Genomic DNA, 25088 nt, shown 5'->3' with positions numbered 1-25088 from the left:
ATTGTACTCAAGTACATCGCCCTGTGTAGACCCTCTATATACTCCTTCCACCTTTCTGCTTTCCCCTCTTTACTTAGAACTGGGTTTCCATCTGAGCTCTTGATAGTCATGCGAGTGGCTCTCTTTTCTCCAAAGGTCTCTTTAATTCTCCTGTAGGCAGTATCTATCTTACCCCTAGTGAGATAAGCCTCTACATCCTTACATTTGTCCTCTAGCCGTGCCTACTTAGCCATTTTGCACTTCCTGTCGATCTCATTTTTGAGACGTTTGTATTCCTTTTTGCCTGCTTCATTTACTGCATTTTTATATTTTCTCCTTTCAGCAATTAAATTCAATATTTCTTCTGTTACCCAAGGATTTCTACTAGCCCTCATCTTTTTACCTACATGATCCTCTGCTGCCTTCACTACTTCATCCCTCAGAGCTACCCACTCGTATTCTACTGTATTTCTTTCCCCCATTCCTGTCAATTGTTCCCTTATGCTCTCCCTGAAACTCTGTACAACCTCTGGTTCTTTCAGTTTATCCAGGTCCCATCTCCTTAAATTCCAACCTTTTTGCAATTTCTTCAGTTTTATTTTACAGTTCATAACCAATAGATTGTGGTCAGAGTCCACATCTGCCCCTGGAAATGTCCTACAATTTAAAACCTGGTTCCTAAATCTCTGTCTTAACATTATATAATCTATCTCATACCTTTTAGTATCTCCAGGATTCTTCCATGTATACAACCTTCTTTTATGATTCTTGAACCAAGTGTTAGCTATGATTAAATTATGCTCTGTGCAAAATTCTAACAGACGGCTTCCTCTTTCATTTCTTAGCCCCAATCCATATTCACCTACTATGTTTCCTTCTCTACCTTTTCCTACTGTCGAATTCCAGTCATCCATGACTATTAAATTTTCGTCTCCCTTCACTACCTGAATAATTACTTTTATCTCATCGTACATCTGTTCAATTTCTTCATCATCTGCAGAGCTAGTTGGCATATAAACTTGTACTAGTGTAGTAGGCATGGGCTTTGTGTCTATCTTGGCCACTATAATACGTTCACTATGCTGTTTGTAGTAGCTTACCCGTACTCCTATTTTTTATTCATTATTAAACCTACTCCTGCATTACCCCTATTTGATTTTGTATTTATAACCCTCTATTCACCTGACCAGAAGTCTTGTTCCTCCTGCCACTGAACTTCACTAGTTCCCACTATATCCAACTTTAACCTATCCTTTTCCCTTTTTAAATTTTCTAACCTACCTGCCCGATTAAGGGATCTGACATTCCACGCTCCGATCCGTAGAATGTCAGTTTTCTTTCTCCTGATAACGACATCCTCTTGAGTAGTCCCCGCCTGGAGATCCGAATGGGGGACTATTTTACCTCCGGAATATTTTACCCAAGAGGATGCCATCATCATTTATCCATACAGTAAAGCTGATGCCATCAGGAAAAATTACGGCTGTAGTTTCCCCTTGCTTTCAGCCATTCGCAGTACCAGCACAGCAAGGCCATTTTGGTTAATGTTACAATGCCAGATCAGTCAATCATCCAAACTGTTGCCCTGCAACTACTGAAAAGGCTGCTGCCCCTCTTCAGGAACCACATGTTTGTCTGGCCTCTCAACAGATACGCCTCCGTTGTGGTTGTACCTATGGTACGGCTATCTACATCTACATCTACATCTACATCTATACTCCGTGAGCCACCTTACGGTGTGTGGCGGAGGGTACTTATTGTACCACTATCTGATCCCCCCTTCCCTGTTCCATTCACGAATTGTGCGTGGGAAGAACGACTGCTTGTAAGTCTCCGTATTTGCTCTAATTTCTCGGATCTTTTCGTTGTGATCATTACGCGAGATATATGTGCGCAGTAGTAATATGTTGCCCATCTCTTCCCGGAATGTGCTCTCTCGTAATTTCGATAATAAACCTCTCCGTATTGCGTAACGCCTTTCTTGAAGTGTCCGCCACTGGAGCTTGTTCAGCATCTCCGTAACGCTCTCGCGCTGACTAAATGTCCCCATGACGAATCGCGCTGCTTTTCGCTGGATCATGTCTATCTCTTCTATTAATCCAACCTGGTAAGGGTCCCATACTGATGAGCAATACTCAAGAATCGGACGAACAAGCGTTTTGTAAGCTACTTCTTTCGTCGATGAGTCACATTTTCTTAGAATTCTTCCTATGAATCTCAACCTGGCGCCTGCTTTTCCCACTATTTGTTTTATGTGATCATTCCACTTCAGATCGCTCCGGATAGTAACTCCTAAGTATTTTACGGTCGTTACCGCTTCCAATGATTTACCACCTATGGCATAATCGTACTGGAATGGATTTCTGCCCCTATGTATGCGCATTATATTACATTTATCTACGTTTAGGGAAAGCTGCCAGCTGTCGCACCATGCATTAATCCTCTGCAAGTCTTCCTGGAGTACGTACGAGTCTTTCTGATGTTGCTACTTTCTTGTAGACAACCGTGTCATCTGCAAATAGCCTCACGGAGCTACCGATGTTGTCAACTAAGTCATTTATGTATATTGTAAACAATAAAGGTCCTATCACGCTTCCTTGCGGTACTCCCGAAATTACCTCTACATCTGCAGATTTTGAACCGTTAAGAATGACATGTTGTGTTCTTTCTTCTAGGAAATCCTGAATCCAATCACAAACCTGGTCCGATATTCCGTAAGCTCGTATTTTTTTCACTAAACGTAAGTGCGGAACCGTATCAAATGCCTTCCTGAAGTCCAGGAATACGGCATCAATCTGCTCGCCAGTGTCTACGGCACTGTGAATTTCTTGGGCAAATAGGGCGAGCTGAGTTTCACATGATCTCTGTTTGCGGAATCCATGTTGGTTATGATGAAGGAGATTTGTATTATCTAAGAACGTCATAATACGAGAACACAAAACATGTTCCATTATTCTACAACAGATTGACATAAGCGAAATAGGCCTATAATTATTCGCATCTGATTTATGACCCTTCTTGAAAATGGGAACGACCTGTGCTTTCTTCCAGTCGCTAGGTACTTTACGTTCTTCCAGCGATCTACGATAAATTGTTGATAGAAAGGGGGCAAGTTCTTTAGCATAATCACTGTAGAATCTTAAGGGTATCTCGTCTGGTCCGGATGCTTTTCCGCTACTAAGTGATAGCAGTTGTTTTTCAATTCCGATATCGTTTATTTCAATATTTTCCATTTTGGCACCCGTGCAACGGCTGAAGTCAGGGACTGTGTTACGATTTTCCGCAGTGAAACAGTTTCGGAACACTGAATTCAGTATTTCTGCCTTTCTTTGGTCGTCCTCTGTTTCGGTGCCATCGTGGTCAACGAGTGACTGAATAGGGGATTTAGATCCGCTTACCGATTTTACATATGACCAAAACTTTTTAGGGTTCTTGTTTAGATTGTTTGCCAATGTTTTATGTTCGAATTCGTTGAATGCTTCTCTCATTGCTCTCTTTACGCTCTTTTTCGCTTCGTTCAGCTTTTCCTTATCAGCTATGATTCGACTACTCTTAAACCTATGATGAAGCTTTCTTTGTTTCCGTAGTACCTTTCGTACATGATTGTTATACCACGGTGGATCTTTCCCCTCGCTTTGGACCTTAGTCGGTACGAACTTATCTAAGGCGTACTGGACGATGTTTCTGAATTTTTTCCATTTTGTTCCACATCCTCTTCCTCAGAAATGAACGTTTGATGGTGGTCACTCAGATATTCTGTGATTTGTGCCCTATCACTCTTGTTAAGCAAATATATTTTCCTTCCTTTCTTGGCATTTCTTATTACACTTGTAGTCATTGATGCAACCACTGACTTATGATCACTGATACCCTCTTCTACATTCACGGAGTCGAAAAGTTCCGGTCTATTTGTTGCTATGAGGTCTAAAACGTTAGCTTCACGAGTTGGTTCTCTAACTATCTGCTCGAAGTAATTCTCGGACAAGGCAGTCAGGATAATGTCACAAGAGTCTCTGTCCCTGGCTCCAGTTCTGATTGTGTGACTGTCCCCCTATTACAATAGTATGATCACGAAACTTCTTCACGACGTTCTGCAGGTTCTCTCTGAGGCGCTCAACTACTACGGTTGCTGATGCAGGTGGTCTATAGAAGCATCCGACTATCATATCTGACCCAACTTTGATACTTAGCTTAACCCAGATTATTTCACATTCGCATTCGCTAATAACTTCACTGGATATTATTGAATTCTTTACTGCTATAAATACTCCTCCACCATTGGCGTTTATCCTATCCTATCCTTGCGGTATATATTCCATTCTGTGTCTAGGATTTCGTTACTGTTCACTTCCGGTTTTAACCAACTTTCCATTCCTAATACTATATGCGCACTATTTCCTTCAATAAGAGATACTAATTCAGGAACCTTGCCCTGGATACTCCTGCAGTTTACCAATATTACGTTAACTTTTCCTGTTTTTGGTCTCTGAGGATGGACGTTCTTTATCAACGATGATAATGTCCTCTCTGGTAAGCCGTCAGGTATTTTATCGTTTCGCCCAAGGGGGGGTCCCTCTAACCTAAAAAACCCCCGTGTGCACGCCACACGTACTCTGCTACCCTAGTAGCCATAAGCGATGTTGGGGTTACACATTTATGGAAATTGTATTACTGATACTTATATCCAAAAATAAAATCTGATACAAAATCAATGAATTACTTTCTTTATGTTACACATGACTAATTATAGCTACTATAGTAAACATATTCATCTGATGAGAGTCAGAAACTGTACTAATATTTAAAATAATTCTCATTTATTGTTCATTCTCAGTTACACATTTTTAATTAAGTTACACGTTTTGATGGAACTACTTAGATCTGAAGATGATCCTGAATGATTGGAATTTGTACTGCAATTAAAAATGGGCAACTGAGACTGAACAATAAATGAGAATTATCTTAAACTAATCATAGCATTAAGTTTATCATAAACTCTGGTTATTTTTCTGCTCACCAAGGAAGATCCAACAAACGTCACAGCATCCACAATTCCTGATTAACTTGGAACGGCATACAGGTGGGAGAGTGGGACAAGGTTGACTGCAGTTTGTCGGTATGCACTGCACGACGGAAACGTCATCTGCATGGAGACTGCGGGCAAATATCTGCAGCAGACACAGCATCAGCACGGACAGCAGCGTGGCGCTGGCACAGTAGTGCCTGTCAGGCACCATCTTCGTACAACTGCAACAGACCTTGGAGTATGCCACATGATTAAGAGGACCTTAAATACAGATTACACATTACAAACGGTTTAGTGTTTGAAAAGCTTTACTCCTCAAGTGAGTGGCTTTATTTTTACAAGTTTAATTGTGTGTCTCTGAATTTCATGCTGCACAAACCCTTAGCCATAAAGCAGTAGGGTAGCTGTTATTTTACAACAAGTTTCAGTCTTTCCATTGTCATCATGAGCTAGCTTCTATGGAGAAAAATGGAGAGGAGTGGAGAGAGAGAGAGAGAGAGAGAGGGAGAGAGAGAGAGAGAGAGAGAGAGAGAGAGAGAGAGGAAAATGTATAGAAGTCTGAGGAAATGCCAGTGACAATTTTGACCTGAATGTTTTCTGAAACAATTGATAATATTGTAAATAGGCCAGGATAAAATATAAGGAAACTATTTGTTTATAAAAGGCACAGGAATAAACATGCATAACCCAAGAAATTCAAATTATGTACCTAATTATTATTTGGCAAAGCAAACAGGGATGGATGACTAAGCAGCAAGAAACTTGCTCACACAACAAGGTACAGCCACATTCCAACACAAAGCAGTGTGCGTTGTCAGGTCACAGTGTAAATGTGGAAGCCAATGGTAAAAAATGCTTTTGTGTGTGGCCATATAGGTTTGCTGTTAGTGGTGTTAAATTTATTCAGGGTGTGCAAGCAAAATGTTAAAGGTGAGTAAGTTGATAGTTTCCAAATTACAGTAGGAGACACATCATGCTGAAAGCAGCAACTACTCCAAATAAAAAGAACGCAAAGTGCATAGAGTAAATATTCCAGTGACAATTTCACTGATAAGATCATCTTTTTCCTGGCCTTTATCATGTATCTGCACGGAGTCAGCATGTTAATCTGGATTAAAATAAAATAAAATAAAATAAAATATTGGCAGTTTTAGTGATACAGGTGGCCTGATACCCCTAACCTTCCTGCTCTCCCACCCTCCCACATGGAACAAAATTTGTGCACCCCTCCTATCTGTGTGCAGTTTATTCCAGGTGAAATCTGATAACATTTTTTAATTGTTTGGTGAATTGGGATGTGGGTGTCAAGTCATTAAAAAGAAAGATGATGGGACTTACCAAACAAAAGCGCTGGCAGGTCGATAGACACACAAACAAACACAAACATACACACAAAATTCTAGCTTTCGCAACCAACGGTTGCCTCGTCAGGAAAGAGGGAAGGAGAGGGAAAGACAAAAGGATCTGGGTTTTAAGGGAGAGGGTAAGGAGTCATTCCAATCCCGGGAGCGGAAAGACTTACATTAGGGGGAAAAAAGAACAGGTATACACTCGCACTCGCACACATCCGCATATACACAGACACAAGCAGACATTTGTAAAGGCAAAGAGTTTGGGCAGAGATGTCAGTCGGGGCGGAAGTACAGAGGCAAAGATGATGTTGAAAGACAGGTGAGGTATGAGCGGCGGCAAATTGACATTAGAAATTAGCGGAGATTGAGGCCTGGCGGATAGCGAGAAGAGAGGATATGCTGAAGGGCAAGTTCCCATCTCCAGAGTTCTGACAGGTTGGTGTTAGTGGGAAGTATCCAGATAACCCGGACGGTGTAACACTGTGCCAAGATGTGCTGGCCATGCACCAAGGCATGTTTAGCCACAGGGTGATCCTCATTACCAACAAACACTGTCTGCCTGTGTCCATTCATGCGAATGGACAATTTGTTGCTGGTCATTCCCACATAGAACGCTTCACAGTGTAGGCAGGTCAGTTAGTAAATCACGTGGGCGCTTTCACACGTGGCTCTGCCTTTGATCGTGTACACCTTCCGGGTTACAGGACTGGAATAGGTGGTGGTGGGAGGGTGCATGGGACAGGTTTTACACCGGGGGTGGTTACAGGGGTAAGAGCCAGAGGGTAGGGAAGGTGGTTTGGGGATTTCAAAGGGATGAACTAAGAGGTTACGAAGGTTAGGTGGACAGCGGAAAGACACTCTTGGTGGAGTGGGGAGGATTTCATGAAGGATGGATCTCATTTCAGGGCAGGATTTGAGGAAGTCGTATCCCTGCTGGAGAGCCACATTCAGAATCTGATCCAGTCCCGAAAAGTATCCTGTCACAAGTGGGGCACTTTTGGGGTTCTTCTGTGGAAGGTTCCGGGTTTGAGGAGATGAGGAAGTGGCTCTGGTTATTTGCTTCTGTACCAGGTCGGGAGGGTAGTTACGGGATGCAAAAGCTGTTTTCAGGTTGTTGGTGTAATGGTTCAAGGATTCTGGACTGGAGCAGATTCGTTTGCCACGAAGACCTAGGCTGTAGGGAAGGGACCGTTTGATGTGGAATGGGTGGCAGCTGTCATAATGGAAACTAGCTTTCGCAACCAACGGTGATATGTGTGTGTGTGCGAGTGTATACCTGTCCTTTTTTCCCCCTAAGGTAAGTCTTTCCGCTCCCAGGATTGGAATGACTCCTTACCCTCTCCCTTAAAACCCAAAACTTCACAGTGTAGTGTGCAAGGAGTATTGTCAAACAAAACTGAGGGCCAATGTTTAAATGTTGTGCTCAACACATCGGTGTATAGAAGTATAGCAAGAGGCAGTGCTCCCCTTGCCTAAATACTGGAGTGTATGCTGCTCTGGCCTTTCCCCTCCTCCTCTCCCCCTCCCACCATTTCTCAAGCATAAACAAGACATGGCCGCCACAGTGCCCACGTCTTCAGTTCCCTTTACTCAGCAATGCAAAGTGGTTTCATGATGTTTGCACATTTGGTGACAAACAGTGTGAATATTTCAATATCCATCTATGCTTTGGAGGTGTAGTTTGTTTCCTTTTGACTCGTGCACTTCTTTCCCATTTGGGTCAATCAGTGGTGCAGCTGAGGTGAAAAAAAGCCTCTGTGGTGACATGGCTGAAAGTGCAGCAGTTCCTTGTTCCCAGGGGAAATTAATGAAGAGACTCCACAGCAAAAGGGGATAGTGTACAAGGAAAATATGCTAGCATATGAGGCTAAGAAGTGGAAAAGATTGTTCCCGTGTGGCCTCATAGATCTGGAAAATTGACTGAACCATGGCTGACCGGCTCCAATGGAGAAACTGAGAATGATCACAAAGGCAGAACTTTTGATGCTTAATGATAAGTGCTTTACTTTCCAAAAAGTTGTCAGGGTGGTCAATATTACTGTAGGATCATTATACATGCATGATATCTGTATTGAAAAGTTGAGAATGTGCAAGACCAAGGCAGATGAATCAAAATGGAGGAAGATGGAACAGCTTCAATAGTTCCTAACATAAATACCATTTTTCTCTTTTTTGGTCTTATGAATCCATATACAGTATTTATATGAAAAGTGATTTTTTTTTCTCACATGGTAACTATTTCTGATCCTCATTGTTAAATGACAGTTACCTTGTAAACAATTACAGTGAATGTTCTAAAATATTTTACTGAAGGTAACATTCAACATTTAATATTCAGTTACACCACTTGCATTCAAAACTTTAATCTGATTAATCTTCATTCGTACTTCATTTTAAAGGTATATTTTTCAGCTGTATAAAGAACATTTCGTATTATTTCGAAATTTTGCAATTTAGAAAAATAATTCTACATAAAAATGTTGTTATCACATGGAACACAAAAGTGTTCAAGTTGTAGGATGTTAACTCATCAAGCATGAGCTTCCATTTTATACTCCTATTTTTAACTGTATCTAAAAATTTTGAAGCATGGAATATTTCAAAGTTCAAGAATCTCTATCTGGAATAATTGTGACAGGCTTTAATAGAAAATATGGAAGAAATTTATGCACCAATAAATACACTCATAAACATAAATCTCAGTACTACAGACACTTAAAAGAATGCACAGCTAATAGAAGATCATTATTTCTAAATGTGCATAATTATTTTATATAATTCTTGTTTTTATGAAACTATAAATAAGTAATTAGTATAAATTATTCATTTTATAAATAATTTGATGCACATGTTTCTGTAATAGGTATAATGGAGAATGCCACAGGCAGTAGCAGTTGGCTCAATCTCTTTTAAGTGTTCATTGCTCTAAAGTTATGCATTTTAGAGCCTGTGTTTACCAGACATTTTTTCCTTGTTTTGGTCCATACTATCCTCTTCCAAAATTTGAAAAGCAAAGATCTTTCAGTAGAATAGATTTGCTTCAAAGTATCAAAGATGCATAAGTGTTCATAACTCTTAAGGTATTCATTTTAGAGCCCACATTTACTCGTTTTGCTTCGGATAAGTGATCCTGTCATACCCACGAATTCCTCTTGGAGCGGCCTATGTAACATCTGACCATGACCTCATCTGTAGTCCATCACCATCAAAGGGTGGGGGTAGGGAGTGAATCTTTGAGAATATCAGCCATTCATGCTGATAAAATAGCACAAGTGTCAATAAACATATACCAGGTGAAGATAACTAAATAAAAGACAACAGACAATATGTTGCAACATGACCACAAAAGCCTCAATAATTTTTATTATCTTCATACAGTTAGAAAGTCCTTTTTTTATTCTGGTCCAAAAGTATAATGGGTTGATAATAGATATAAAGCAGAAACTTGGAAAAAAGCACATATTTAAATACAAAGTGAAGGACCAACTTATTGTCCACTCTTTCTACAATGTATCAGAATATTTGAACTCAGGGATATAATTCTGCTTAACTCTAACGTTTGTATAAGATAGATATCGACTTTGTCAGTGTATAAGTAGCTGATAGTTTCCTCTGCAATGTTAAATAAATATTCTTTTAATGTAACAGGTAAAAACAGTAGCTGAGAAGTTTGTGGGCAAGAGTAGCTACCTTTTCTTTTTAAATAGCTACCTTTCTATTTATAAAGTCACCTAGAAGTAAGCCCTATAATTGTTGGTGTTAGTAGATTAACATTAAGTATAACTGGATGTTAGCATTGTTGCCTGTTAGAGTGTAAGTTGACTTGTTTCACGTCTCTGAAGGCTCTCCTCTACTGTGCGATTCACAGAACAAAATGTATGAGTGAATGAATTAAAATTTCTTTCAGTATTTATATTCCACTTCTCTTAACTTGTTTGGTAGCACACAATGAATGCAATATTGCATAAAATAACAGACAGTTACAACCTCCCCCCTCCACTCTCCTACTCTCTCATGTTCCACGAAAATTTTTCTAGACACAGAGGTCCAATAGATTAAAAATAAAATATAGTGAATAAAACTCAGGCTATCAACTTGTGGCATCATGAGCATTTGGCCCCATAATCTGCTAAGCTTTAAGGTCATTAAATCCTTTCAGATTACATACTATTTATTAATTACAACCAACAACCTTACTCACCACGTATTGATCTGAAGCAGTTTACAGCCAATTATTAACAAGTGTATGATTGAACTACCATACATATACTCTTTAACACATAGGAACTACAAAAATCTACATCAGGAACTCTGCTAAGAAGATACATGTCAAACAATAGGTGAAAACTTCAATCAAATATCTCTATTTTACAGACTGTCAGTACACACTGACTATTTAAGAAGATGTAATTTTTATAAATAGTCCCACAAAGACTGCATATAATTGTTTATGTGTTATTCTAGTATTACTGTACTCTACAACATAAAGCACTATTAGCAATGGGAAAAAATAATATATTGTAAAATTTAATCAGGCTCACCTTACCTGAAAGAGAGCAGACAGGAGAATGGCCACAGCTACCAGTATCTTATCATTTGTCGAATTCAGCAGCTGTGTCAGTTGAGTGGTGACTTCTTGACCTGACCAGACCTCTGATACCACAAGTGCTTGTACAGCAGCTTCAACAGCACACACTTAGCTAGTACAAAACAGTAAACACAATCAAAAAGTGTAATAGCCACATTGCCAGGCAAGAAAAATTAGAGTGTAATGAAAGTAAGCATCAGCTCAAGTTTCTCATTTTCAATATATAAATAGAAGAAATCAAATTCACAGCATTGCATTTTGACAGCCAATCGCTGATTCTTTAAGAGGCACTGCTAGAGGTTTTCATTGAAGTAATATGTTTACTCGCAACACTGCAAAGTTTGTGTGAAAAGCATTATAATAGTACTAGGAAAAAAATCTCCAAGTGTTTTGCACTTCTCATACAAATACAATCAGGTGTCCACAAAGCAGATTTAAGAATTTTTAGTATGCAATAGTGAAGCTTATATACGAATTTAAATACTGAGTTAGGGGTAAAAAACTGTGCTTAATTCAAATGCTGTGAGAAAAAGTAAGGAAAATTGTCATTTAACAACCTGCTAATGACAAATTCATATGTAACTGGTGTGGTGTTTTGTTAGTTAAATCATGAAGAATGAAGTATTCAAGGATTGAGTGCAAACCCAGATTCAATGCAGATCTGATGATAATTTTTTTTATCTACTTACAGTACAAAAGTTGTATAACATACCATATATTGTTGTCAGAGAGCAACCTGTCATAAAGGAATTGTCAGTTCACTGTCATATACTAAAACCACACCCACATGGTGTCACTTTATATTAAAATTTTATAAGAGATGCCTACAGTGTCCTCTGTCTGTACAAATGGATTTAAACCACAATAATGAAATAATTTATACATAAAAATCTCCCTAAACACTATAAAAAATAATGATGAGAATTTTTTAGCTTGGCAAATGAATTAATTTTTTTAAATTTTTGATTGGTGCATACTGCCCATAGCATTATAGAATGCCCTCTATATGGATTAAAACAGCATACAGAAATAATTAATAGATAAAATATCCCAATGTATTATACATAACACATTAATGAGGATTTCCTAACCTTACAAAAATATTTTTATTAAAAAGGATAAAAAACTTAAATAACTTTAAAGAAACTTTAAAAATATGTCTTCTCTTAATTCAATTGGATGATAGTAGAGGGTATATGTGCCAGGCTGTAGACAGTGAGTCATTAATGTTTCATATGTAATGCTTAGGAACATTTTCATATATGAATTATTTCAGTATTGGGTTTAAATCTGTTTGTATGGAGTGAGGTCACTCATTAACACTACAGACATTTGTGTGCCAATTAAATTTATTTTAAAAATGACAGCATGTGGGTATGTTTTATTACTCTGTAACTACAACATATGATGTATTACACAACTTTTATATTGTAAGTAGTTTTAAAAAATTAAGCCTTGTAAACATAGAATTTGAATCCAATTGTAATTTATTTCATTTTTTAACAGATCTGAAGAACAGTGATATTGACTGAAACCAGTAATTTGGAAATAAAAATCTGTGGTCTGCAAACTGAAAGAATTAGATAATTGTGTATAAGTAAGGACCACAGGTACCTCCCTTGTAATGAATACGTCCAGATTTGATAAAATAATAATTTGTATACATCAGTGTTTAGTACAAGGATGAGCTAAATATAAACTGGAATTTTTTTATAAGTTTATTTAAGCCTCAGAAAAATTCATACACATGAAGTTTTTTTGTGTATAGTCTCCTGAATGGGAAACAGATTTTCCCAATGGATGAGCAGTTTATTGTTCCCGTTCTTGTAAAATGAAAGTGACTGTGACAGCAGTGAGTCCTTCACCAGAACTGTCATTGTCAAGTATGTTTCCTCCAAGTGCTTCCTTTAATGATCTAACAAACAGTATGCAGCATTCACAGTCAATGAGAAGAACTACTTTAAAATCTAAAAAGACTGTTACAAGAACCTTTCACACAGAGAGACAGTTTTTGGCTTTGACAGGCGCAGATTCATTTTTGCGCCATTCTGCACTGTGCTCCCCCCCCCCCCCCCCCCCCCCCGCCCCCCCTCCTCACCCCCTTCTTCTTTGAATCTGGGATTTAATGGTGCACCCACATTTCATTCCAGGTCACAGTCTGGTGCAAAAAATGTTCACCTTCAGTTTGGTAGCATGTCATTAGCCCTTTGCATATATCGAGACAATGAAGTTTGTGCTCTGTGGTGACAAGGTGAGGCACTCATCTTGCGGACCCTTTCTTAGATGCAAGAGTATCAGTAATGGTTGCCTGAGCACTACCATAGCTTACATCAACCTCAGTAGCAATTTGAGCAACTGTTATTTGGCGATCATCTTCAATAAGCTGGCTAACAATGTGAATATTCTCCTCAGTCACGCCGGTCCTTGAGTGATGTCAGAGAGCTGCATTCTAAACTCTTTCTCAACATCATAAAAACTTTGTGCCATGCTGACACTCGAGTCTTTCTCCGAGTGTCATATACAAACTATGCCGTAAGTCTTTTCAACATTTCATGTGGGTTTACACCCTCTGTTGCGAGAAATTTTATTATAGCACACTGCACAACAGATTTGGTGGTACCTCTTGCTCTGACTTTGCATTTGACACAGAGTATATAATATAAACTTTTGTATTTCTCTTAAAAGATGGTTCTTACAGTAAATCTTGACATGTCTCCTATACACCAGATGAAAAGATTTGAAAATTTTATGTTATGACATGAAAAAATCGCACGGTCTGTTAGGAGGCTACGATACCTGTGCGTGTTCTGTGTTCTGTCTGTGAAACGCAGACCTATGAGCTGATGGTTCACTATCCCACACCCCACATTTACACTCAATGGACACTGACATTCCACCTGATAAAGCTAATGTGGAATGTCAACAGACCATTAGTGCATGTTTTGATGGTTTGCCTGGCCACGATTAGTAAATTTAGCTCCAGCACCAAACAAGAATGTGCAGATCAACTGCAACAGCAGCAGCAAAAACATTAATTTCCCCACTCTTCTATTGTCACTGTTTCCTTCTGTTACATTGTCTAGGTGTTATACTACCACTTTCACGTAACTGGTTGAAGAGGTTAACAAATAATTGCCAAGATGGTTGACCATTTTTATGATATCTTGCCGCATACACCGAACAAGAATGAACTGCGTTCTTCTACTCTCTCTGTACATTATGAGCATGTCAGCTTTTTGTAATTTGTAATTTATTTGTGTGAAACATGTAATTACATGCATAGCAATTGGTAGTACGATACAACAGTATACAATCTAATTTTACTTTATAATAGGAACTTAAGAATGTAGTCCAAATTGTTTGGCATAATAATACTTTAGATTTTAGTTTCTACAGTAGGCTTTAGAAGCACTGCTCAATGAGCCACGATTTTAGGTGTTTTTTGAATGCCTCTCCAGGTATTACCTCCGTTCATTTGGCAGTGCATTGAAGTATTTTGCTCCATTAATATATGAACTGTTTGCAGTTTTTTTCAGTCTTCTGTGTATCATATGGTAATTTTGTACTTGTCTAGTATTGTGATCACGAATTTCTGCATTACAACAGGTATATTTCTTATCTTCCACAGTTAATACTATTGTTTCAAACATATACATTGAATAGATCATCAGAATTTTAAATTCTATAAACAACCCCTTACATGATGATCTAGCATCTTTTTTGCCTAATATTCTCAAGGCTCTTTTCTGGAGTTTAAATACTCAGTCTGTATGACTTTGGAAGCCCCGCCCCACAATGCAAGACCATATGCTAGAAATGAATGTATTAAACCAGTCCTCATTGTTTGGATATTGACATATGGAGCTATTCTTCTTAAAACATATAGGCTGGATGATAGCCTTGCACATACATTGTCCATTTGTTGTGTCCATAGTAGTTTGCTATCTGTGCATATACCAAGGAATTTACACTCACTGCAGATTTTCCCTACAGCATTACTATCTTGAGAATCAATACAAGTTTGCAAATCACCAACATTGAAGGAGATTATATTTGTTTTTTGTAAAAATGACATACCATATAAAAAGGAAGGGAGCAATTATAGATCCCTAAGGCACACCAAATTTAATATTCCTGATCCTCGATGTATAACTTTTTTAAGGTTTCTCCATTATTGTATGAGATTGAGGTACACTGTCTTCTGTTTTTTAAATATGATGTGATGAGGTGCAATAGTTTTCCACTTATGCCATCTCTGACCAGTTTTGACAGAAGTACCTTATGATCAACCCTATCAAAAGCCTTTGATAGGTCTAGGAAAAATCCAGCTATTTGCATGCCTTCATCAGTTTTGTCAAGAGCTTTCAGCATAAATTGAAGTGTTGCAGTCATGGCGCAACGACCACTTCTGAATCCGTGCTGAATATCTCCCAGGATGTTGTGCTTATTATAATGCTCTAACATATATTTCAGAATTATTTTTTCAGTTAACTTGCTAAACACGGAAGTTAAAGCGAGTGGCCTGTAATTTTCTACTAGTTGTTTATCACCTTTTTTGTAGAGAGGTTTAACAATGGCTAATTTTAGTATGTGGGTAAATCCCATTGTTCACTCATGACCTACTGCTTGGGCTGTCACACACTGTAAGCAAACATAACAACATAGCCAGTAACTAGGCACACTAAATGGCATGAACAAGTGTCGGTGCAGGAACTTTTTAAAATATGATATCTTGTAAACAATTTGCGCCAGAATCCTGCAACAAACACCACTGATATTCTAATTTACCCTGCTTTTAGTTTGTCAGTATGCATTGTTCCATTTAAAAAAGTGTACATTTTCATAAAAAAATACACTTTATAAGCATCATTACAATCTGTTTATTGGCTAACAATATGAACCCCTGACTGCCAATGCATTCTGTGAAACTGAACATCAGTAGCACTTTCTGTTTCCGCAATATTTGTGGTGCAAATTTTAGGTGATTCATCCTGTATACATATAGGAGAAGCGGTCAGCTGTGGCCTTGCTGAAGGCACTGCCCTACATTTGGCTGGGGTGGTGTGAGAGAACCACGGAAAACCTAAATTGGGATGCCCAGACACAGCAAACTCCATCTCTCATACGTTAGAGGTCAGTCAGTGGACAACTGCAACAACCTCCTCTGGTTAGTCACTATTGTCAAATGTTCTATTGTTCATGCACTATCTGCTCAAAATAACTCATAATATATTAAAAAAAAAGTAGGTTTCCACTTTTTCTCTGCATCTCTACACTGTCACAGCACACAATGCAACCACCACTTTCCTCCAGTAGGACTAAAACTGTGGCTGAAATTATTAAATGCATACCTCATCTTTAAGAAAAGTGTTGAGCATGTAAAAAAAGTAGAAATGATTCTTGCTAAGCTCTCAATATCTGATGCTTCATAGACACAGGAAAGCTGAACTACAGAAGCACACTATCCCTGATAGAATACTCATTCCATTTGTCACTGAAAAGATAAAATCAGGTAACTGGGAAAAGCAGATCTTACTTATATTACTCAACTGCATGACACTGAACAGCTTTTGCTGTCATTTTCCTGCCCTGGCTATGAATCACAGACTTTTTGTCAGTGATAAGCAATCATAAGTGATGATGTGGTAGACCTCTCATTTTCCTCAAGAATGTACTCAGACATGACACTGTGAAACAGTGAAACAGCAGGCAATAATGGCACTAATGTTTTACTTTTACTTTATTTTTTTAGTTATTCATTTATTCATCCATCCATAAACAATAAGGAAATGGAACACGAGGGGGGAAGGGGGGGGGGGAGAGAGAGGGAGAGGGACAGAGGGGGAGGGAGGGAGGGAGGGAGGGAGGGAGAGAGAGAGAGAGCTATTTTTTTCCAGTATTAATTTTTCAAGATTGGCAGCAGTCTGTTGTACAGTTTAACACTCATATGATTCACAAGCATTTGTGTGTGAGTTATTTTTGTTCACGGTGTGTGAAGTGCTGTGCTGCTTTAGGTATTGTAAGCTATCATTTGTCTGAAGCTGTTCAATGTGGTGTGATTGGAAAGTTTTAAGAATGGATCTGCTACTGCTTACTGGTTTGGTAGGCAGGTACACAAAGGGTGGGGAGTGAGTCATTGTCTTGTCCTTGAATGTTCTCTGGCAGGAAACTGCATTTCCATTATTCAGTTCGTTGTGGCAGCTGGTTGAGTGCGGGTCTGTCAGGGCTCGTTGCTGGGTTCTGACTGCATGAAAATGGACGTAAAAACAGAGCAACAAGTTTGTGTGAAATCTTGTTTTTTAAAACAAATCAGCTTCTGAGACTTGTTGTTGTTGTTGTTGTTGTGGTCTTCAGTCCTGAGACTGGGTTGATGCAGCTCTCCATGCTACTCTATCCTGTGCAAGCTTCTTCATCTCCCAGTACCTACTGCAACGTACATCCTTCTGAATCTGCTTAGTGTATTCATCTCTTGGTCTCCCCCTACGATTTTTATCCTCCACGCTGCCCTCCAATACTAAATTGGTGATCCCTTGATGCCTCAGAACATGTCCTACCAACCGATCCCTTCTTCTAGTCAAGTTGTGCCACAAACTTCTCTTCTCCCCAATCCTATACAATACTTCCTCATTAGTTATGTGATCTACCCATCTAATCTTCAGCATTCTTCTGTAGCACCACATTTCGAAAGCTTCTATTCTCTTCCTGTCCAAACTATTTACCGTCCATGTTTCACTTCCATACATGGCTACGCTCCATACAAATACTTTCAGAAATGACTTCCTGACACTTAAATCTATACTCGATGTTAACAAATTTCTCTTCTTCAGAAACGCTTTCCTTGCCATTGCCAGTCTACATTTTATATCCTCTCTACTTCGACCATCATCAGTTATTTTGCTCCCCAAATAACAAAACTCCTTTACTACTTTAAGTGTCTCATTTCCTAATTTAATTCCCTCGGCATCACCCGACTTAATTCGACTACATTCCATTATTCTCATTTTGCTTTTGTTGATGTTCATCTTATACCCTCCTTTCAAGACACTGTCCATTCCGTTCAACTGCTCATCCAAGTCCTTTGCTGTCTCTGACACAATTACAATGTCATCGGCGAACCTCAAAGTTTTTATTTCTTCTCCCTGGATTTTAATACCTACTCCAAATATTTCTTTTGTTTCCTTTACTGCTTGCTCAATATACAGATTGAATAACATCAGGGACAGGCTACAACCCTGTCTCACTCCCTTCATAACCACTGCTTCCCTTTCATGCCCCTCGACTCTTATAACGGCCATCTGGTTTCTGTACAAATTGTAAATAGCCTTTCGCTCCCTGTATTTTACCCCTGCCACCTTTAGAATTTGAAAGAGAGTATTCCAGTCAACATTGTCAAAAGCTTTCTCTAAGTCTACAAATGCTAGAAACGTAGGTTTGCCTTTCCTTAATCTTTCTTCTAAGATAAGTCATAAGGTCAGTATTGCCTCACGTGTTCCAGTATTTCTACGGAATCCAAACTGATCTTCCCCAAGGTCGGCTTCTACTAGTTTTTCCATTTGTCTGTAAAGAATACGTGTTAGTATTTTGCAGCTGTGGCTTATTAAACAGATTGTTTGGTAATTTTCACATCTGTCAGCACCTGCTTTCTTTGGGATTGGAATTATTATATTCTTCTTGAAGTCTGAGGGTATTTCGCCTGTTCCATTCATCTTGCTCACCAGATGGTAGAGTTTTGTCAGGACTGGCTCTCCCAAGGCCGTCAGTAGTTCCAATGGAATGTTGTCTACTCCGGGGGCCTTGTTTCGACTCAGGTCTTTCAGTGCTCTGTCAAACTCTTCACGCAGTATCGTATCTCCCATTTCATCTTCATCTACATCCTCTTCCATTTCCATAATATTGTCCTCAAGTACATTGCCCTTGTATATACCCTCTATATACTCCTTCCACCTTTCTGCTTTCCCTTCTTTGCTTAGAACTGGGTTTCCATCTGAGCTCTTGATGTTCATACAAGTGGTTCTCTTATCTCCAAAGGTCTCTTTAATTCTCCTGTAGGCAGTATCTATCTTACCCCTAGTGAGATAAGCCTCTACATCCTTACATTTGTCCTCTAGCCATCCCTGCTTAGCCATTTTGCACTTCCTGTCGATCTCATTTTTGAGACGTTTGTATTCCTTTTTGCCTGCTTCATTTACTGCATTTTTATATTTTCTCCTTTCAGCAATTAAATTCAATATTTCTTCTGTTACCCAAGGATTTCTACTAGCCCTCATCTTTTTACCTACATGATCCTCTGCTGCCTTCACTACTTCATCCCTCAAAGCTACCCATTCTTCTTCTACAGTATTTCTTTCCCCCATTCCTGTCAATTGTTCCCTTATGCTCTCCCTGAAACTCTGTACAACCTCTGGTTCTTTCAGTTTATCCAGATCCCATCTCCTTAAATTCCCACCTTTTTGCAGTTTCTTCAGTTTAATCTACAGGTCATAACCAATAGATTGTGGTCAGAGTCCACATCTCCCCTGGAAATGTCTTATAATTTAAAACCTGGTTCCTAAATCTCTGTCTTACCATTATATAATCTATCTGATACCTTTTAGTATCTCCAGGGTTCTTCCATGTATACAACCTTCTATCATGATTCTTGAACCAAGTGTTTAGCTATGATTAAGTGGTGCTCTGTGCAAAATTCTACCAGGCGGCTTCCTCTTTCATTTCTTAGCCCCAATCCATATTCACCTACTACGTTTCCTTCTCTCCCTTTTCCTACACTCGAATTCCAGTCACCCATGACTATTAAATTTTCGTCTCCCCTTCACTATCTGAATGATTTCTTTTATTTCATCATACATTTCTTCAATTTCTGCGTCATCTGCAGAGCTAGTTGGCATATAAACTTGTACTACTGTAGTAGGTGTGGGTTTCGTATCTATCTTGGCCACAATAATGCATTCACTATGCTGTTTGTAGTAGCTTACCTGAATTCCTATTTTCCTATTCATTATTAAACCTACTCCTGCATTACCCCTATTTGACTTTGTGTTTATAACCCTGTAGTCACCTGACCAGAAGTCTTGTTCCTCCTGCCATCGAACTTCATTAGTTCCCACTATATCTAACTTTAACTTATCCATTTCCCTTTTTAAATTTTCTAACCTACCTGTCCGATTAAGGGATCTGACATTCCACACTCCGATCCGTTAGAATGCCAGTTTTTCTTTCTCCTGGTAACGACATCCTCTTGAGTAGTCCCCGCCCGGAGATCGAATGGGGGGACTATTTTACCTCCGGAATATTTTACCCAAGAGGACACCATCATCATTTAATCATACAGTAAAGCTGCATGCCCTCGGGAAAAATTACGGCCGTAGTTTCCCCTTGCTTTCAGCCGTTCGCAGTACCAGCACAGCAAGGCCGTTTTGGTTATTATTACAAGGCCAGATCAGTCAGTCATCCAGACTGTTGCCCTTGCAACTACTGAAAAGGCTGCTGCCCCTCTTCAGGAACCACACGTTTGTCTGGCCTCTCAACAGATACCCCTCCGTTGTGGTTGTACCTACAGTACGGCTATCTGTATCGCTGAGGCACGCAAGCCTCCCCACCAACGGCAAGGTCCATGGTTCATGGGGGGGGGGGGTTTCTGAGACTTAGGAACTATAAAAAACAGCTTTTGGAGATAATTGTATGAGCCAGTCAAATGCTTTTGTCTTGTTCAACAGATTTAAAAGGCTGCGACTCATTTGATGATGAACCACAGTCTGGCCCTCCTTCCACCTCAAAAACGAACGAAACTGCTGTGAAAGTTCATGACTTGGTGCACTCTGATCATAGACTTACAATTAGGGAGATGACTGATGAACTTCATTTAAGTTTATATGCAGTTCAGTCAATATTAACTGAAGATCTGAACATGCGTTGAGTTCCCGCAAAATTCATTCCAAAAGTGTTGTCAAGTGACCAGAGACAATACTGTCTTGAATTCACAATTCCTGTGCTTCCATAACCAACATATTCCCCTTATTTGGCCCCTGTGGACTTCTACCTGTTTCCCAAACTGAAATTTTCACTGAAAGGGAAGCGATTTGACTCGACTGAAGACATCCAGGCAAATACGGAGACCGTCCCTAACACACTTCAGGAAGAAAAATTCCAGGAATTTTTCCAAAAGTGGAAACACCATTGGAGTCAGTGTGTTCAGTCAGAAGGGGACTATTTTGAAGGAGATGCATCACAGTAGCATGTAAGTACCACCATTGTACAATTACAAGCCCATTCTTAAGACTTTCCAATCACCCCTTGGATATCTAAGGTATTGTCAGTATTTTAAGCTTTCTGAAAATTGGTTTGTGGTATGACTGTATATTGTTATTAGGATAGCCCTCTTCTCAAACAAGAAAATCTGTTTGAGGCAGCAAGTAGTGGAACCCCTAAATATTATTTTGTATGTTGTACGAGACTAAAAATAACCAAAGTATGCTATCCTTGAATTTATAAAGAACAAATCTTTGTAATAATTGTAAGAGCAAAACAGACATTATTGAGTTTCTGTGCAACTTTTATTACATGGCCACTAAAATTTAAGTTTTCATCAACATGAATTTCCAGTAATTCTGTAGACATCTATGGCTTCATCACTCAGCACTAGATCTAGATTTATATTTTGACTTTTCCCCGAGTTGCATATCATTAATTTTATTTATATCTAACATTTATTTACATCTAATGCCAATCTGTTTAAGTTAAACCAAGAGTGAATGTACTTGAGGACTTTATTAGTTGCTGTATGCAGCAATGGCTTTGGCACACTATCACATGAGTATCGTTCACAAATAACATAACACTGGCTGTACTGTCTGAGATGTATATATTGTTTATATCAATAAGAAATAATATGCAACCTAAAGTACTGCATTGGGTGTACCCCTATTTCTACTTTTTTGCATCAGAAAGTAAACTGATTTTGTGACTGGAATAAGAAGACACCAGTCCTACAATCTGCATACAATTCAAACCACTTTTTGTCAGGCTCTCGAACACCTAGTGCTGCCAAATTTCTAAGAGGGTGCCATTATTGACAGTATCAAATGCTTTTGGAAGACCTGAATTTACTCTCATGATGCTTTTTCTTTTTAAGATTTATGATTAATTGTTCAGTGTAGCATATTGTTGCCATTAATGTGCTTTTATCTGCCTGTAAGGAATGCTGATTACTGTTTAGTAACATATTGTCATTTATATACCTGTATTTGCTGATTTGGTGATTCATTAATTTTTTATATTATTTTGGAGACTGCTGGAAGGAGCAATATTGGCCACTAGTTTTCTACTTTATGCTTGTCACCATTTTTAAATAATACCTTCATTTTTTATATTCAAATAATACCTTCATTTTTTATATTCACAGTTTTTCCAGAAACTCTCCCTCATTAAATGATAAGTTGGCAGCATATGCCGAAGGCCCAGCAATATGTGGAGCAGTCCTAACTCTGGCACACATCAGCACCTCATCTACTACTATTGAAATTTTAAACTTTTTGTTACCTTTAACACTTCATTCATTCTATCTGCCCCCCAAAAAATGGAAAGCAATGAGTTTCAGTAGAAGAAATTTGTTTCACAGTGAACCATGTCATTTGCCATGGTTCCTGTTTTCCCTTGGTTTATTTCTGTTTGAAGTTTCTGCGCTTTCCTAGAGAGCGTTGCGGAGTCTCTGCAAGCGTACTGTTAGCGTGTCTGCTGGGAGGTTGCGGGTGCTGTGCAGAGGGTGGATGAGGCAGTTGAGATGAGTGCTTGGCCCTGCATGACCATTCTGGAGTCGGATGCACAATCCCTCTATGCTAAGTCTGGATGGGCCCAAAAACCCGGGGCGTGAGGACACAAGAGGCCGTAATTCTGTGGACAGCGTTTGGTTTCCGTTCATGGCCTGGGGAAGTTATGAAGTCCGTCTGTGGCTGCCAATAACCTCCAGGAGGTGGTGTCGTCACTGAAAGTAAGATTTTTCATCTAGTTAATGCAACGGTCGTCGTCTAGCGGGGTCAATCTTCCAGTGTTGTGGGAGCTATTTATAACTGTGTGGCAACGTTTCCCTGCTTTGAGTTTGTGATCGGAAATTGCCTTGCATGTGTGTTACTGACCCCTTGCATGATCGTGTATTTGAATACCATGCTGACTTACTTAAGGCACATGTCGTAGGGGGGGGGGGGGGGGGGGGGGGGAGGATAATTTGGCTGTGGACCTTCTGCAAGCCTTTGTTTTCCAGTGGATGGTGTGGGTCACTGTGTGGATAAACATGTTGTAAAATGTTTAAATAACCTTGTACTGTCTGGTGGGGAGATAGAGTGAAGTGTGGTCAATTAATTTTATGAATGTCTGAATTGCGAGATTACGTTAATGTTCGCTAATATCTGTTGTGTTTTAGTACATAGGCATATTTAACTTTAGTCGTTGTTATTGTGTATATTTCTTGTGTTAAGAAGTTTAGCCCTGTGGCATTTAAGTTCTCCATTTAATTATATTTAAGGTAGTGCTAGAGTTTCTATTTGGTAATCCGCCTAGCCACGACTGATGTCAGTTGCTTGGTCTGTCTGAAATGTTCGGTCTATTGGGTAGAGACCATTGTTCACTTGCTCTCCTCAGCTCCGAATTCGCGCATTGATAGTATGGTGGTAGTTCTGCTGGAATCTCATTTGTAGAAGTTATAAATTCTTGTGAGCACAAATAAAGCTACCTTTGCCTCTGTAATTTTCGTCACTGGCCAGCAAGCTTTGGTTCATGATTAAAAATCGCCAACTGGTCTTCGTCCAACCTAGTGGCTCGTGTTAGACGAGTTCCCTTTCCAGTTCGGGTAAATGTTTTCTCCTCCTTGTGGAGCCATCCTCTTTACTGAGCCACACTGGGGTAAGAGTTGCCTGAGCATCTATTGCCGCTCAGTGTTCCAGGAGAATGAAATAAGAGGTTAATTATCTTCTCCGCCGTTATGCCCAAGACTGGTGAATTAGAGTAGTTCTGGATAACTTAAGTATTGTTCACTATTAAGATAGTTCTAGGTTTGGAGAAATTGCTGTTTGGTAATAATAAGCCTTCTGTGTTGGTAATCCGGCGTATTCCACGATCCAACATTGTTATAGAACTGAAAGATTTGGTTTTGATACATTTGCTGAGACATGACTTAATTATTTGCTATTGATGTTAATTGCTTTAAATGAATCTCCTTTAATCTTTGGTTATAATTCTTAATGAGTGATCATCCTTAACAGTGTAAATTTAATTTACATCTGATTGTCCTCTATGTCACCTACGGACTTCATTCAGAGACTGGAAAGGTGATCCTTGCTCAAGTTTATGGGACTTTATTAACCATTGATCTTTATCATTTATAGTCTTAAATATATGTTTGTTAAAAAGGAATAATCATAGATTCCTATTGCTTATTAAGTAATTCTTAAGTTATATAGCAAATATTCTCTCATTGTGACACTACCAATGTAGTGTGTGGACATGTAAGGTGGGAATGTGGATTCGCGGGAGGCGTGCGCGAGATAGTCCCTGCTGTCGCAACATCCTCTGTGCCCTCGGTGGCTCGGATGGAGTGTCTGACATGTAAGCAGGCGATCCTGGGTTCAAGTCCCAGTCGGGGCACACATTTTCACCTGTCCCCTTTCATATATATCAACGCCCGTCAGCAGCTGAAGGTATTAATATATAATTCTAGTTTTGTCTTAGGTAATCCGGGCTTCTGTGTTGCACAGGTTTGTCGGTATGTCCGTGCCCTTTCTGCCATATATTCCCAGAGTTATGGACAGAATTGGCCGTATATTGGGCAAACACAGCGTAAAGATGATTTTCAAACTGACAAGGAAGATCAAAGAGTGTCTTAGATCGGCAAAGGAGAAAAGGGACTCACTTCCAATGTCGGGAATATACCATACCCCATGCACATGTGGAAAAGTTTATGTCGGAATGACTGCACGATCAATCAACACCAGGATCAAAGATTATAAGCGACATTGCAGGTTGGGGCAGGTGGAGAAATTGGCTGTGGCAGAGCACGCACTGAGTGAGACCGACCACGTAATAAAATTCACTGACACGGAAGTTCTGGCTGTAGAGTAGCACTATCACACCCACTTGTTCAGAGAAGCTGACGAAA

At 39.3% G+C, this 25088-nt stretch overlaps 1 long non-coding RNA gene across 3 annotated transcripts in view; it reads right to left on the bottom strand.

Moving 5' to 3' along the window:
• LOC126106502 (uncharacterized) overlaps positions 1-25088 on the bottom strand; it is a 57077-nt gene that overhangs the window by 18201 nt on the left and 13788 nt on the right. The window contains exons 1-3 of one of the 3 annotated variants that reach the window (XR_007523358.1): positions 16297-16486; positions 10899-11057; positions 4997-5226 (exon numbers count right to left, since the gene is read on the bottom strand). This is a non-coding gene — a long non-coding RNA (uncharacterized LOC126106502). Of the gene's footprint in view, positions 1-4996; positions 5227-10898; positions 11058-16296; positions 16487-25088 lie in introns of those variants that run through there. The other 2 variants (XR_007523357.1, XR_007523359.1) reach the window with 2 other exon arrangements.

The sequence above is a fragment of the Schistocerca cancellata genome, chromosome 10 (assembly GCF_023864275.1).
Source record: "Schistocerca cancellata isolate TAMUIC-IGC-003103 chromosome 10, iqSchCanc2.1, whole genome shotgun sequence".
NCBI lineage: Eukaryota > Metazoa > Arthropoda > Insecta > Orthoptera > Acrididae > Schistocerca > Schistocerca cancellata.
This window is presented reverse-complemented; position numbering and strand designations above follow the sequence as displayed.